Source organism: Terrapene carolina, unplaced genomic scaffold, assembly GCF_002925995.2.
Source record: "Terrapene carolina triunguis isolate 2854851 unplaced genomic scaffold, T_m_triunguis-2.0 Scaffold67, whole genome shotgun sequence".
Lineage (NCBI taxonomy): Eukaryota > Metazoa > Chordata > Testudines > Emydidae > Terrapene > Terrapene triunguis.
The window spans coordinates 50,869,306-50,884,943 of NW_020664418.1; the positions used below are offsets into that span (position 1 = coordinate 50,869,306).

Here is a 15,638-nt window from a genome sequence, read left to right on the forward strand (position 1 = left end):
TATAACTTTGCCAAACTTCAACTGTTTTAGCTGAAATCTTCCATGCTCCCTGTCTGCCTCAGGCTGAATTTTTTGGGAAAGTTTCAACTAAAATGGTTCTGCTGTGTCTAAAAATGAGATTAGGGGAAAATATGCTGTTTTGTCACGTTAAAAAAAAAATCTGACAATTGTTTCAATGAGAAGCTACAGTGCCTCCATGCTTTGAAACAGAGACTTGAAATTTGGCAGATGGGTTGCCCCGCTCTCAGAGATATATCTTTTGCCATCCTGATGAAAATTTGCCCAAGTTACAAGCTTCTGAAAAAGTGCAGTTTGCAAATGCTCAGCAGAGACTTGTTAGAGTAAATTTTCTAAAGACTCTGTCTGCATTGTGCATGTTCCATTCACTCACAGCCAGTATTCCCTCTAAATTTTCCCACCCATGTGCAGAATGAATTTTGTTATGTGCACCAATATGAAGGTGATGTGTGACACATCACCTCTATATTGGTGCACTTAACAAAATTCATATGCTTGGGGTGGGGCCGAGGGGTTTGGAGTGTGGGAGGGCGCTTAGGGCTGGGGCAGAGGGTTGGGATGCAGGGGTGTGAGGGCTCCAGCTGGGGGTGTGGGCTGGGGATGAGGGGTTTGGGGTGCAGGAGGGTGCTCCGGGGATATGGCAGAGAGAGAGAGGACTCCCCCCAGCTCTCTGTCCCCGCAGCAGCACCTGGGCTGGGGGAGAGAGTCGCCTCTCAGCGCCGCAGCAGCTCCGGGGCTGAGGATGCAGGATAGGCGCCCCTTCCCCAGCGGGTCCGGGCCGGGGCTGGGTTCAGTCCGGGGGAGGGGCACCCCGGCCACACCTGGGTTTGGGCTGAACTGTTCCGGCCGGGGCCAGGCCAGGCCCCCCTCCGGGCCGCAGCAGGTTGGGGACCGGGCTGGGTTGGGGCCGGGGCGTCCGTCCCTGGCCGGGCCCTGGGTGGGTTCCCTAAGTGCCTGCACGGTGCTAAACAGGCTACTGCATGGCCACACAGCTTACAGAGAACTTAGCTCATAGCTCCTATGCACCATCCTCATAGAGCATGCTTCATCGTAGGGCTGCAGGAGTTGAGCAGGACTTTTCCTATAACTGTTCTTCCAGCCTCCAGGGGCCACTGTGGCGCTTGGCACAGTGCTGCCCCGGAATGGAGGGGTGTGTTATCCCAGAATTTGAACAAGCTAATTGCAACCATATTGTGTGCATTCAGCCACCATGAATTAATAAACTAGAACCCCACATAGTTAAGGGTTAATTTGAACAAGCAGAGCTTCTGGAGGCACGGTCAAATGCTAGCTGCAGGCTTGCAGTTTCTGCTAATCAGAATGGGAGAAGGTGAGAAAAGGGTCAACAAATTGAGACTGAAGGAAAATAAGTGGATGGAGATCTTGAGTTTGGGCGCCTTTGATATAGAAGCTTATTATGACTACGGCTTTGTCTACACTGGCAGAGGTGTTAAAAAAAAACCACACCCCGAAAGACAAAAGTTTTGTCGAGGAAAAGCGCCGGTGTGAACAGCGCTTTGTCAACAGGAGCATTCTCCTGCAAATAAAGCTACTGCCGCTCGTTGGGGTGGAAGGAGAGCTCTCCTGCTGACAAACAGCAGCTACACTGCGCGCCTTTTAGCAGCACGGCTGTAGCAGCATAGCTGTGTCGCTAAAAGCTGCGTAGTGTAGACATAGCATAAGATTGTTAGAAATGTTTTGTTAATAAATAGTGTATTGAAGTTGGAGAAGAGATGACCCAATAGGGGTCACTATGAGCGATGTGTTTTGTAAAAATTAGTTCTAAAAAGACTAGACAATAGAGTGTGCTTTGGAGCAGTTCTCTGAAGCTAGCTTGAGATTTTTTTCCTGACACCATACTCCCTGGTGGGGAAGCAACCGGCCATCGCTGACATGCTGCTTATTACTCCATACCATCTCAGATTCTAGGTAATTATTTGGAACGTTCTAACCTATTGCTATGTCTGTGTGTACTTAAATCTAACAAACAGTAGTTTTAGATATGAGCACGCTTACTTGCATTAATCTTTATTCAGCTGGAAGTGCTGTGTTCCCATTGATTTATTCCTGATACCACCTGCAGTGAAACAGTTAATTTACCACTGCTTTGGGTTCTGAGAACCCTGGGTAACAACAGGAACTGAGAGACTGTCTCTCTTTGACTCTCAATGCTCCCCCTCAAAGGCAGAAATATAAGGCACAAGGGGGGAAGTTTCCCGAGCTGGAAGGGAGGGACACAGGGGCAGAAGCTTGGGACAGGAGCAGGAGCTGAGGGGGAGGGAGTACAGAAGGGCTGGCAGGGCACAGGACTCAGGGGGAGAAGATGGACAGGAAATGGAGGCGGTGGGAAAAGAGCAGAAGGGGTGAAAGAAGAGGCTGAAAGGACAGGAGGAGAAGGGTCTGTAACCACAAGGGTACACCCCCCTACAGAACCTGGAATTGAACCCATTATTTCTGACTCTCAACATTCCTTTGCTGTCTAACAAAATCTATGAAACCCACCAGCAAAGTGTGTCTGCATCCTCATCTAGTGGCTGGTCCACCTAGGCCTTTTCTACCCTGGTGGTGGCATGTAGGTTGCGTCCACAGTGCGTCCACAGCAGTGTATAGCTCCATGCAGCTGGTGGGGGAAATAGCAGGGAAAGGCTCCAGCAGTTCGCAGCTGCCGGAGCCTTTCACTGAGGCAAGGAAAGGCTCTGGCAAGGGAGAGGCAGTGGGGAAAGGCTCCAGCAGCAGGGAGCTGCTGGGGTCTTTCCCTGTTGCCAGAGCCTTTCCCTGTAGCGGGGAAAGAATCCAGAAGCTGCCAGAGCTTCTTCCCCCTTCACCTCCTGCCCCCACCAGAACCTTTCACTGTGGCAGGAAAAGTCTCCAGCAGCAAGGAGGCAGTGGGACACTATCTTGCTAAAATAGCAGTATAGATGTGGGAGGCGCTGCTTGGGCATGTAGAGAACCGTGTACCCTGTACTACAAGATTCTGGCATGTTTGCACTTTACTTGCCCAAGTGGTGCCTCGCCGTCTACAAAACTATTTATACCCAGGCTAGCTTTATGTGTGGTGTCTGTTCTCTACATGCCTCCAAAAGTGTAGACATGCCTATAGAAGACAACAGGAGTCTACTGCTTTGAATTACTCAGCTCAAGCAGTATAAAACTGTCCCAAGATCCCAGCCCTGCTGATGACCCTGCTGCGAGTCATTTTTTTATGTAGTAAAGTAGTTCCAAAAAAATACATTGAAAGAATGAGACTGCAAAATCAAGCTCTCAAAAGTTAGGAAATGCTAGAATTAATAATGCCCATGCAACCCTAACTCATCTCCCTTATGCTTGTGCATTATGATTCAGTTTTTAATTACATATGCATATACACAGGGGGGCAAATTAAGGTTGTACACACAACATTGATTCTGGCATTTCCTAACTTTTTGAAAGCTTGACTTTACAATTTTTACATTCTTTTAAGATAGTTTATTAGGATGATATGTATTTAATACATCCATTACTAATTAGCGATGTAAGCTCTACTACATAATATAAACAGAAATACATATTGTACAAACAGAAAAAAACAATTCAAGCAAAACTAACCAATACCATTTCCAGCCTGCCTTCTAACGGTATAAAAACAGTTGTAAAATAGCTACATCTGAAAATAAAATAAGAGTTAAACCTAATCAAATTCTAGTTTGAATAACTATAACCTTAAGGCCTTAAGAAAAATCTGTGAATCTATTTAAATTTCTCCAGTAGTTTCAATCTAATACAGTATTCCTGAAGTGTTATGTAGTATTGCAGGGTGTTATAAAGTAATTGCCAATTCCACCCCAGAGATGGCTGCAGTGATTCCTAAACAGGCAAAGTTTGCATATTGCTCCAGATTTTTTTTAGTATTCAAGATGCTATATAAACATAATATATAATTACTAATACGAGTACCCATAGGTACATAGATGGCCAAATTACTGTGACAGAAAGGTCAAATCTGAGACATTCCTCCCTTCTTGCTCATCAAAATTAAGGTACTGGACTGGAACTCAGAGATCTGGGGTCAATTCTGCCACGTGTGATCATCTGTACATCACCATTTTTCTGTTTCTCAGCTCTCCTTTTTGAAAAGGGAGATAAATATTAGTCTTCCTCACACAGGTGTTACAAAAATAAATTCACTAGTGTTTATGAGACAATCATGCTAAGGTGATGGGAGGTCATAAGTACATAAACTGATCAATCTAAAGAAAGTGAAACTTCCAATGACATTCCATGAACTCTAGCTCTTATACTTTAGGAATAGTTTTCATCAGATCATTCAAACATTCATTATCTCCTGATTATATTATTAAAAATTATACTCAAGTAGATTTTTTTAATCCAGTCCAAAAAAAAAAAAAAAAATAAAAAAAACCCAGCACAAGAACACAGTAGAACCTCACTAATTCACATTTTTGACTGAGACACCTATCAACTACTGAATATTACAAGTTAGGTATTAAGTGAATGAACAATAAAATAAGGCATGGTTTAATATATCCCAAAAGTTAAACTACAGTTGTTAAAATAAATGAACAAATTTTATTTATGCTTCATAAAGTCCTAGCAAAAGTACTGCAGTATATTTAGTGTAATAACAACCCTTAATAATATGACAGTTCTACAGCAATCTTCTAATAAAATTCTGATGAGAAACAGAGAAAGACTACGAGGAGTCCAGTGGCACCTTAAAGACTAACAAATTTATTTGGGCATAAGCTTTATTTGGGCATAAGACTGACATTTTGGGGGTCTGAATGAGCGAAGTTCTACTATAACAAGCAAATGTGCATGTATATGTTTATACAAATACCTGTAAAATTCAGATACCAGAAAGAATATTTAATTACAAGAAACATTAGTTATATAAACATAGAACTTGTTAAAGGAAATCTCATAAAATGTACTATAACTACAAGTTATGTAACCTGTTTCAAAAAGGGAACAAAAGTTAAGAAATCAAAATATGAACTGAGTTAATGTTTCCGAATGGTGTATATATATTTATCCTGTTAAGGTACTGTTCAACTCATCCGTACATTAATGCCAAAGAGTTCTTTGGCTTACTTCACATCCTGGGTATCAAGCCTCAAGTTATAAATATCCCTAATGGACTTAGCAACAGTTACCTACAATCCTCTCGCTGACAGAAGTCTGCTTTCCTAATGTTCAATGCAGCCAGCAGTGTGCTGCTTTTACTTGTATTACTTCTTGTGTGATTTTCTAAAACATGCACAAAAGAAACTGACTTACTAGACTGTGTATAAATACTTTAGCCTAAATATGCACATGAATTTCCTTGCTCACACACATACTATTCAGATAGCGACCATAGTATCCTATTCAATTAAGAGCCTGACCAATATACTATGTAACTGAACGTTTCACTTAAGCACATTCTGCTAAGACAAGACTTGCTTGTGTCTTTACAATGTTTGTACAATAGAGGATGCATAAAAACCTATATATTTGTACTGCATTTGGGGTTTTAGTAGAAAAAAATAATGAGAACAAACAAATTCCTTTGCAGCAGAGTCTCTTTCAAGAGCAGATAGCTTGGCCAATCTGGAATTCCCACCTTATAAAATAACAGCATTGACATAATAACATCATGAAAAGCTGACAAAGAACTTGAAGATAAATAAATGTAATAAATACATTAACCGTGGGTATGCCCAACACTAAAAGATTAAAGACATTGGTGTCTCCGTATTTTATTTATATAACATTAAAATTCTGAGAAATATCCTGCTTCCCTTCTTTCCTTATCCAAATCTTAAAAAATAACCAAAAAACAAAGTAGACATATGATGAAAGGCTGGAGACAAACTATGAGTTCACAATATTCTGAAATTCATTCTTTAAAGAAAAGGAATGGGTAGAATGGGATTATAACCAGGGTGGATAAAAATCAATGATTTAAAAAAAATATCTTTTTATTGTGTTATTTAATTTATAATAAAATTGTAAACCTGTTTAAAATGAATAAAAACAAGGAAGCAGAGGGTGAGATCTACTAGTATTAAAAGTTTGAAGGACAGCTTAAGTAACTTCGGAAACTGTCTCATTTTCAAGAGAGTCAGGCAAGCAGGAACTTAAGCTCCAGTCACTTTCACTTAGGCATATTTGAAAATTTTCCCAGGCTGACCTGAAATAATCAGTTTAACTATCTGACTACAACGTGAAACATACTTTTATAGAAGTTTATGTATACAAAACATTTGTTTTGTTTAATAAAAATAAATCTTATTTGCTGTTGTGTGTTTAATTTAATTCCAAGCACCATCCTAATGCAGCTTGACACAAATCATGAGCAAGAAGTTAATTAACTAGTAATTAAGCAATACATCTTTCAGCATTTGCAGCACACTAAAAATGTAAAATTAATAAGAATCTGAAAATATTGATCTATATAATTACTTAAATAAATATATATAGTTATAGTTTACCCTCCTAAGTAGCAAAAAGAGGTACCAAATCTAGTATAAAGGCTGTGTAAATCAACATGTTTTAATGGTTTATCAACCAATAGGAATTCATCTGTATTTAAAAAATAACTGTAGTACAAATGGAAAAATGTATTAAAATTATTTAAATCAATGCTTTCCACTTGGTGATTTAAATCGGCTTGATTCATACAAATCCACCCTGATTATAACTGCAGCCTTGATTCAGCAATATGTGACAGAGGGGAAATAAGTAATAAAGGATCAGTTAAAATCAAGAAGTGTAAAGAGCTTCTCTCTATTCCCTCAAGTTCTTACATACTGAGTTGTAAAGGTTCACTACCTTTTAAATATTATCTCTGTTCTACAGCTCAGATATTGTGTGTGTACTGGAAAGAGCTTCCTTTGTATGACTAGCATTTCTAAATAAAGAGCATATTTCTACACCATTGTCAATCAGGGATGAATTTTTCTTAATTTTTTCCATCGCTGATGTTGGAGCAGGATCTAATTTTCTATGAAACCACTAAAAGCAGATTTAGGTGTGCACATACCATTAATTTAAATCGCTAAAGACTGCTTGAGGAAGATGCCACCCAAACTGGAAAGTTGGAAGACAAAACAGAAGGTAAAACAGCAAGAACTACGCTACACATGATAATGCTGAGTAACAGTAAATTATGCTTGATTAGAAAATTAAGAATTATGGAGGTAACCAGTAATGTTGGACTGCCATCACTCAAGAGCCCATATATTCCAAGAATAAGTATGGTATATGCTGTAGAGGATTAATAGCAGCACAGCAGGAACTGAAATTAAAGTCATTGCTGGTGTGTGGTTTAAATGAATGGCAGGAGCAAATGAATACTAAGCAAAGTATGTGAAAAAGTTTGGAGTTGTTTTTCATTTGTTTGTTTTTTTCCTATTGTAGTGTCTAAGCTGGCCCACAAACTCCCGCTGGGATAGGGGCCGGACCACGCGGCTCACCGGGGCGCTGGGTAGGGGGACCACGCAGCTTGGCCTTGCTCTGGCGCTCCGGCTGGGGTGCTGGGTCAGGGGCCAGACCACGCGGCTTGGCCCCGCTCTGGCCGGGGGCTGCTCCGGCACTCCAGCCGGGTCGCAGGGTGGGGGCCACACCACGCGGCTCGGCCCTGCTCTGGTGCTCCAGCCAGGGCGCAGGATCGGGGCCACACCACGTGGCTCCCAGAAACCGCGGCATGGCCCTGCTCCGGCTCCTACGTGCTCCAATGGCCCTGCGGATGCGGCAGCGTGCAGAGCCGCCTCGCTGCGCCTCCACGTAGGAGCTGGAGAAGGGACATGCCACTGCTTCCGGGAGCCGCTTGAGGTAAGCGCCACTCGGAGCCTGCAGCCCTGAGCCTCTCCCCACGCCCCAACCTCCTGCCCTGACTTCCCCTCCCACCCTCCGAACCCCTCAGTCCCAGCCCAGAGCACCTTCCTACACCCCAAACTCCTGATCCCCAGCCCCACCCCAGAGTCTGCACCCCCAACCAAAGCCCTCACCCCCTCCTGCACTCCAACCCCAATTTTGTGAGCATTCATGGCCCGCCATACAATTTCTATTCCCCCATGTGGCCCTCAGGCCAAAAAGTTTGCCCACCCCTGATCTAAGCATTCTCCAGGCAGATTAGATATGTAGACCCAAGTGCATTTCAAAAAATCTCGTTCTTCTCCCTGCTCTGACTAAGGAGATTCTGCTTGGCTGATGTCTGGAAGAGGCTCTTCCTGGCCAGTGATGACTTTTTGTGGTGAAGTAGAACATCCTTTGTTTAGGGTAAAGGGTTGGAATGGAAGAAGGAAGGAATCTTTATACTTTACTCATCTGTGCTCAAGGCTTAGAGTGGTAGACATTTTCCCACACTGCCCCATCCATGCATCTCTAACAATGTTCTCAATGAGAAGAAGGTAATTCAGTCTCTCCATAATCCCTCTACTGAGACTATTCATAAAGATGTCAATTACTGCCATTTATGATGTGGACACTTGTCTGTGATCAACTAACTTCACATAGAACAGTGAACTGCTCCAATGATAACTTTCTGTTACTATTAACTTAATCTAGATTTGAACCAGTGACCCTAGAAGTGAAAAGCTCAATATTCCATTAACAATCACCTCAGCTAAACAGATCTCATTGATAAGAAACTTTGTCAATGTTACTTTTAAATGATTTGGGACAGACAAACAGTAACACAAAAGCCAGATTCAGAGATACAGAAATTTAATTAGAGTAAAAGTTATCTTTCAATTCCTTTTAGATGAATCATCCAGGTCAGATCACATCAGCAAATTTCATTGCTGTGAGGCGACTCAAGTTTTAGAAATTAAAAACTTGAAGACTCACTCCTTGGACTGCTGAAGTATTCATAACTATCATATATCAACTCCATATTTGTCCCAATAACTTTCTGCCTTCTTTAGAAAGATTATATCTTTGACTAGGAATGAAGACGGTTTGTTTATAATTGGCAACTGTTCACAGATTCTACATTTAGATTATTCTTCTGATATAAAAATCATACACTTCCATTCATTCACTGGCCCTTGCTTTGCCTACCTATGTAGTTTTATTTTGTTTATGGTGCAAAGTTGGAGTTACAAATTTCTTCATTAATAATGCATGATCTCCCAGCCTAGATAGCCCAAAAAATGAAATGCTGTTCTTATTTTATTTTTCCATATAAAAGTCTTCTCCCTGTAACAAATGATGCACACTCACCTTGATCGATCGGTCCTTCAGCCCTCGTATAGATTGCACCCATCACAACACATCTTCCATTCTTCTCGTATCCTGGCCTTCCTTCTCCATGTGCAGCCATGTCTTTTCATGATAAAATCTTCCCTCTCTTTGGAGGTCGTCTGAGTGGTTGTTTCAGTTCCCGGGAGTACCACTCGGTGACAGCTGCAGTCCATCGATTGTCAGTAAGCCTCGCTATATGCCCAGCCCATCACATTTTACTATGCCTGCTCTCAACAACGACGTCCTGCACTCCACTCTGCTCTCTGATCACTTCATAGGGGACTTGGTCGCAGATTGAAATTCCCAGAATTCTTCTTTCCATCACCCTCTCCGTGACAGAGGGTTGCTGCTCCTCTATCTTCATCAGCGCCCATGTTTCACTGCCATACAACATTGCTGGCAGTACTGTTGAGTTGAAGAGGCTGGCGTGTGTTGCCTTGTTGATTTTTCCTTGGAGGACATCCTTGATAGGATTGAATGCACACCAACCTGCTTTCTTTCTTCTCGAGAGTTCACCTTCCTGATCATGGTGCATGTTAATTTCTTGGCCCAAATAGACATATTGCTCAACTTCTTCTATTTGTTCTCCCTTGATTGTTATTTGGACTTTTGGCAAGGTATCAGACCACATAAATTTAATTTTGGAGCGGTTAATTTTCAGTCCGAGTTGGCTGCTTTTTGTGTTGACTTCTCGCAGCATTTTCTGTAGTTTGATAGTATTTGATAGTATGATGCACACTAAAATGATAAAAAGTAAGTCTTTGTATTTTGACTCAGACTGCTCCCCAATGGAGACAAGTTGAGGATGAATCTATCTTAAAATAGTTAACATATCTCAAAATTGGCTGCCAGTCTCATGTAGCAGAAAGAACATATAATTTACAGTCTTATGTAGGCGGGGAGACCGTATGTTATTAATGAAGAAATCTGTACCTCCAATTACTGCACCATAAACAAAACAAAACTACATAGGCAAAGCAGTGGCCAGTGCATGGAAATGTATGATTTAGTTCAGAAGAATAATCTAAAGGTAGGATGTCTGAACAGTGGCGGATCTTTCTGAAAGTCAAACGTTCTGGATTAGATGACCAGAATGCTCTATTTTAAATGAGTGGATTATAGATTCCACTAAAACCTGCACTATTCCTGTTGTGTTTCTGGAATGAACCAGCTTTAGACACATTAGACACTCTGGACATTTAATCCATGCTGCTAGGCATACAGAAGCCTATTTTTGGAAGTCTTGTTACAATCCTGGTATAGACAGGTTGCTAAACACTTCTTGAACATATCTCACAGGCTGTCATGGAAAACTGTGACCTCACATAATAATTTTGTTAGTACCTGAACTGTTCATATCTTCATGCACGTTAGTAAGTTTAAATAAAAAAGCTCAGAAATATAGGAAACTCTGGAGGTTCTTCTTGTCAACAGCTATGGTTGTTCATAGGTTGTTTTTTGTAAATAAGCCGATATCAACTTCCACTCTGTGCAGTAATATATGTTATCCTTGACATATTTCAAAAGCAATATCAAAGCAAAACAAAAACCTAGCATTATATGGTTCTACAGATTCTAAGGACTTATGGTTGGGTACCACCACCATGTTACTGAATTTCTTCTGCAGAATATGTATATGACCCCTGAATTCTCTAGAGTAGCTGCGTTAGAGGAAGCCGTCCAAGCTATAAAATATAGAAAAAGCACTGATTTATCATCTCCTGTGACTGTCTTAAAGCCAATGACATCTTGGAATCAGAAACATCTTGAAGATATGTATGGATCTCCATGAACAACTCTCTTTCCTAAAGAAGAGGTGTGAGAAAGTCTTAAAGGCAAGCTCAGATATGCCAGTTGTACTTGGAAAACACTATGTTTATTTAAAGATGTTGGGACGATAAACTGTGTTGTGGTGAGAAGACTGTGGAATAGCCCCCCCTATATTTGTGATGGAAAGGTCATACGCATTGCAATACTGGGGCAAATAAGAGAGCCTTGTTTGCTTGAGTTTCATCAGGAAAATTTGTTTTTACTCCCATTTACCTTGATCTTCCCACAGCATTAGAGACACAGCCACATATTACATATGACTTTGTCATGAGTTATCTATCTTTTAGAAAGCTTATGACAAAATATATGAAGGATCTGTTACCTTGGCTTCAACAGCAACATACCCTCTCCTTGTAGAATGAGACTCTTTTAGAGTAAATAAAGCACAATTTCATTGTTTCCCTACAGAAACACCTGAACTTTAGGTTTGGGTAAAAAAAGAGAGAGAGAATTGGGTTCCTCCAAAATCCTGAAAAAACTATTGAGCATAAAAAAATGCCTTTCACCATAGCACAATTGGATTGGCGGTATATAAACCCTTACAGGGGAAAATCTTATCCAGTCTGTAGGAAGAGAAGAAGGGCACAATGTATCCAAACTCCTGTTACTACTACTTCATACTCTTCTTTGATTATCTCCAATAGAACATACAATGAAATTCAACATTGGTGAGGTCTCATCTGGAGTACTGTGTCCAGTTTTGGGCCCCACACTACAAGAAGGATGTGGAAAAATTGGAAAGAGTCCAGCAGGAGGGCAACAAAAATGATTAAGGGGCTGAAGCACATGACTTATGAGGAGAGGCTGAGGGAACTGGGATTGTTTAGTCTGCAGAAGAGAAGAATGAGGGGGGATTTGATAGCTGCTTTCAACTACCTGAAAGGGGTTTCCAAAGAGGATGGATCTAGACTGTTCTCAGTGGTACCAGATGACAGAACAAGGAGTAATGGTCTCAAGTTGCAGGGGGGGAGGTTTAGGTTGGATATTAGGAAAAACTTTTTCACTAGGAGGGTGGTGAAACACTGGAATGGGTTACCTAGGGAGGTGGTGGAATCTCCTTCCTTAGAGGTTTTTAAGGTCAGGCTTGACAAAGCCCTGGCTGGGATGATTTAGTTGGGGTTGGTCCCGCTTTGAGCAGGGGGTTGGACTAGATACCTCCTGAGGTTCACCCTGATATTCTATGATTCTATGAAATAGTTCCCTAATTGTTCTATAGCTTCAAACACAAAAACATAATTACATAATCTTTGAGGTAAGAAGGATTTTTAAGTGTGAGAGTATTGAGGAAATGCACATCATTAACATCCTTGAAATAACAAGTTATAAAACGTCAGTAACACACATGCCTTCATTGCTGCAAAAAAAAATAATTACCACCACAAATATTTTAAACTAATTTTAATTATTCTCTTCCTCCATTTGGGACTATTCAGAATGTTCCTTTTGTACTCAAATTTTCTGTTAAAGGAAATGAAGTCAATCAACCTCACTGTGAAAAACCCCCAAGGATGCTACCACATTCAGATTTTCTTATTTTATGGATAAAATTTGACAGTCTCTTTCAATATCAATTATTGACACCATATATTCAATATTTGTATATATTTTCAACACATATTTATGCGGCTGTAAATCTATTCTTCCTCTGATCAAATTTGGTCCATTTTTTATTTCTCACTGAAGAGCTGCATTATTGTCAATTTCATACAGGGAAATCCAAAGTGACTTGCTAATATATGTATGCACACAAAAAATTGTGTTACTGGATCATTAAGGATGCCCAGTTAAAAATTGCGAAAAGTATTTTTTCTCCAAGAGTTAAGGTTCTAATACAGGGGTCAGCAACGTTCGCGGTTCGCCGTCCTGGGCCAATGGGGGCGGCAAGAAGCCGCGGCCAGCACATCGCTCGTCCGCGCCGCTTCTCGCCACCCCCATTGGCCCGGGACAGCGAACCTGCCGCGTCAGCAGGTAAATAAAACTGGCCCGGCCCGCCAGGGTGCTTACCCTGGCGAGCCGCGTGCCAAACGTTGCCAACCCCTGTTCTAATAGCTATATTAACTTTTCAGTGCTGCTTATACTGTTTATTTTAATATATATTTTGACATAACAGTAAAACACTGAAGAGACATGGTGAACTCCAAATCTAGTCAGTTTCAGATAACATATCTGCATAAGTCCCCCAGCCAATTTTTGTGATTTAGGAAACTTATTTTCCTATTTTGTTAAATGTTTTTTCCTGCCCATGGTTGTGTGACAAACCATTCAGATAGGGCAAAACTGACTGACTATGTGGGGGAACAGACTGTAGCTGTAAGATGTGTCTGGGTGCTACTAAAAGTATAAATATTAAATAATGATTAAATGAATTATCACAAAGGTTTCTCAAGTGCACTAAGAAAAAATGAAAAAAATAACGATTCTCTAGAGTCTAGACTAAACTCTGTCTTCAGATACATCAATATGATCCCACTATTCTCAAATTCCGCCCTGAGCTGCACTTAAATTGATTCCATCTAATTGGCTCAGTTTATTCTACCAATGATGACTCTGCCATGTTAACACATGTAAAATGTAGTGATGTATTTTTGCACTATAAAAGTAACTCAAAGGTATAACTCAAGGTGACTCAAAAGTAACCCAAGGTAACTCAAAATATAGAGGAACCAGATCTGTTGAGGAAGAAGATGCCATTTTTATGTTGTCATTTTTCAGGGTACAACTACACCTCTACCCCAATATACCGTGACCCGATATAACACGAATTCAGATATAAGTGGTAAAGCAGTGCTCCGGGGGGGCGGGGCTGCGCACTCCGGCGGATCAAAGCAAGTTCGATATAACGCGGTTTCACCTATAACACGGTAAGATTTTTTGGCTCCCAAGGGCAGTTTTATATCGGGGTAGAGGTGTACTCTTTAAACAACAAAAAATATCACAAGTTGCCATTGCTTTCTGTGCCCAAGTTTAAAAAGTTCCTCAGAAAGGAGGTGCTAGAGAACTATTAAATGTTACTATTATTAATTCTATACAACACAGACAAATTCTCAGGAGCTAAAAATGTAAACAAACTGGTATTTTAGTGTGATGTGTAACTTGTGGGATTTTTTAGTTAACATTTTAGGATAGACCTGCAAGACTAAGGGCTTGTCTACACTGGCATTTAAAACGCTGCAACTTTCTTGCTCAGGGTGTGAAAAAACACCCCCCCAAGCGCTGCAAGTTTCAGCGCTGTAACATGCCAGTACAGACAGTACACCAGCACTGGGAGCCTTGCTCCCAGTGCTGGTAGCTATGCCCCCAGTGCTGGTAGCTATGCCCCTCGTGGTCATGGAGGTGTTTTTTTTAAGAGCACTGGGAGAGCTCTCTCTCAGCCCTGTGCCGCGACTACACAAGCCACGTTAAAGCGCTGCCAGTGTATTCAAGCCCTAAAAGATGCGAACAGTACTTATGTGGTTCTTGGATTTTTCAAATCCTTCACTGCTGTGGAGACAGGCCCCACCCCGGGACGGGGGGGGGGGAGGAGAGAGAGAAGAGATGGAATGCCTTGCTTCTCTCATCAGCAACCACTCCAGCTGTTACTCCTGGGGGAATTCTGCACCAAAAAAATAAAAATTCTGCACACAACATTTTAATATTCTGCATATTTTATTTGTCAAAATAACACAATATAATGGATGAAGAATGGGAGGGGGGAGCATTGGAGGAAATCCCCAAGCCCCCTTGCCTAATAGTAATGTAGCTAGGTTTGACCTTTTATTTCTAGTTACTAGTCAATAAATATATGCATCCATATGCACAATGTTACATCATAGGCAACTAAAGAACAAGTGAGGGCTGGGGAATCAAACTCATAATTTATATTGGCTACTGACCATCTCCAGAAAGATCAGTAGCAAACAGTTCATAGAGTACATTCTGATGAGAAATTTTTTCAGTCCAAAAATTTAGACCAGTTCTAATCACTAAAGCACCATAAGCATTTATAAGGCCATACTGTCCTTTACACCACTCTGGCCATGAAAAGGAGCTTTCAAACTTTTACACCTGTTTTATGCTCCTGGGAGAATTCACAAAGACAATGGGAACAATTCACTAAGCAGGCAGGTTGCTACATTCTGCTCTGCCTGAGGGGACAGCCTGCGCCACACCTACTTCCTCAGACACACCCCGAAGGCCTGCCCCTCCATGCTGAGCGTGCCACAATAGTGAGCGAGAGGGACAGAGTGTCTCTCTCTCTCTCTCATGTCCAACTGCCCACCCCTTCACACACACCCAGTGATGATTTACATCTCTACTGGCTGCTCCAGGCGCCCGAACCAACCTGCCTGTGCTGCCAGGGAGAGGTGCATGACTGCTCTTGCAGCTTCCTTTTGCTCCCCCATCAGAAGTCATTTTTCTGCAGCAAAGCAAAGAAATCTGCGGGGAACATGAATTCTGGGCATCCACAGTGATGCACAATTCCCCCAGGAGTAAGCAGCTGTTTAAGGAATAATGATGCCGGGCTCCAAAGGGATTCTAGTCTAGTCCTCCTTGACTATAAGGATGATTGCAGTGTGGAGTGA

At 41.5% G+C, this 15,638-nt stretch overlaps 1 protein-coding gene across 1 annotated transcript in view; it reads right to left on the minus strand.

Annotated features, from left to right (window-relative positions):
- Positions 1–15,638, minus strand: part of CTDSPL2 (CTD small phosphatase like 2) — a 67,450-nt gene that overhangs the window by 39,299 nt on the left and 12,513 nt on the right. The window lies entirely within an intron of this gene.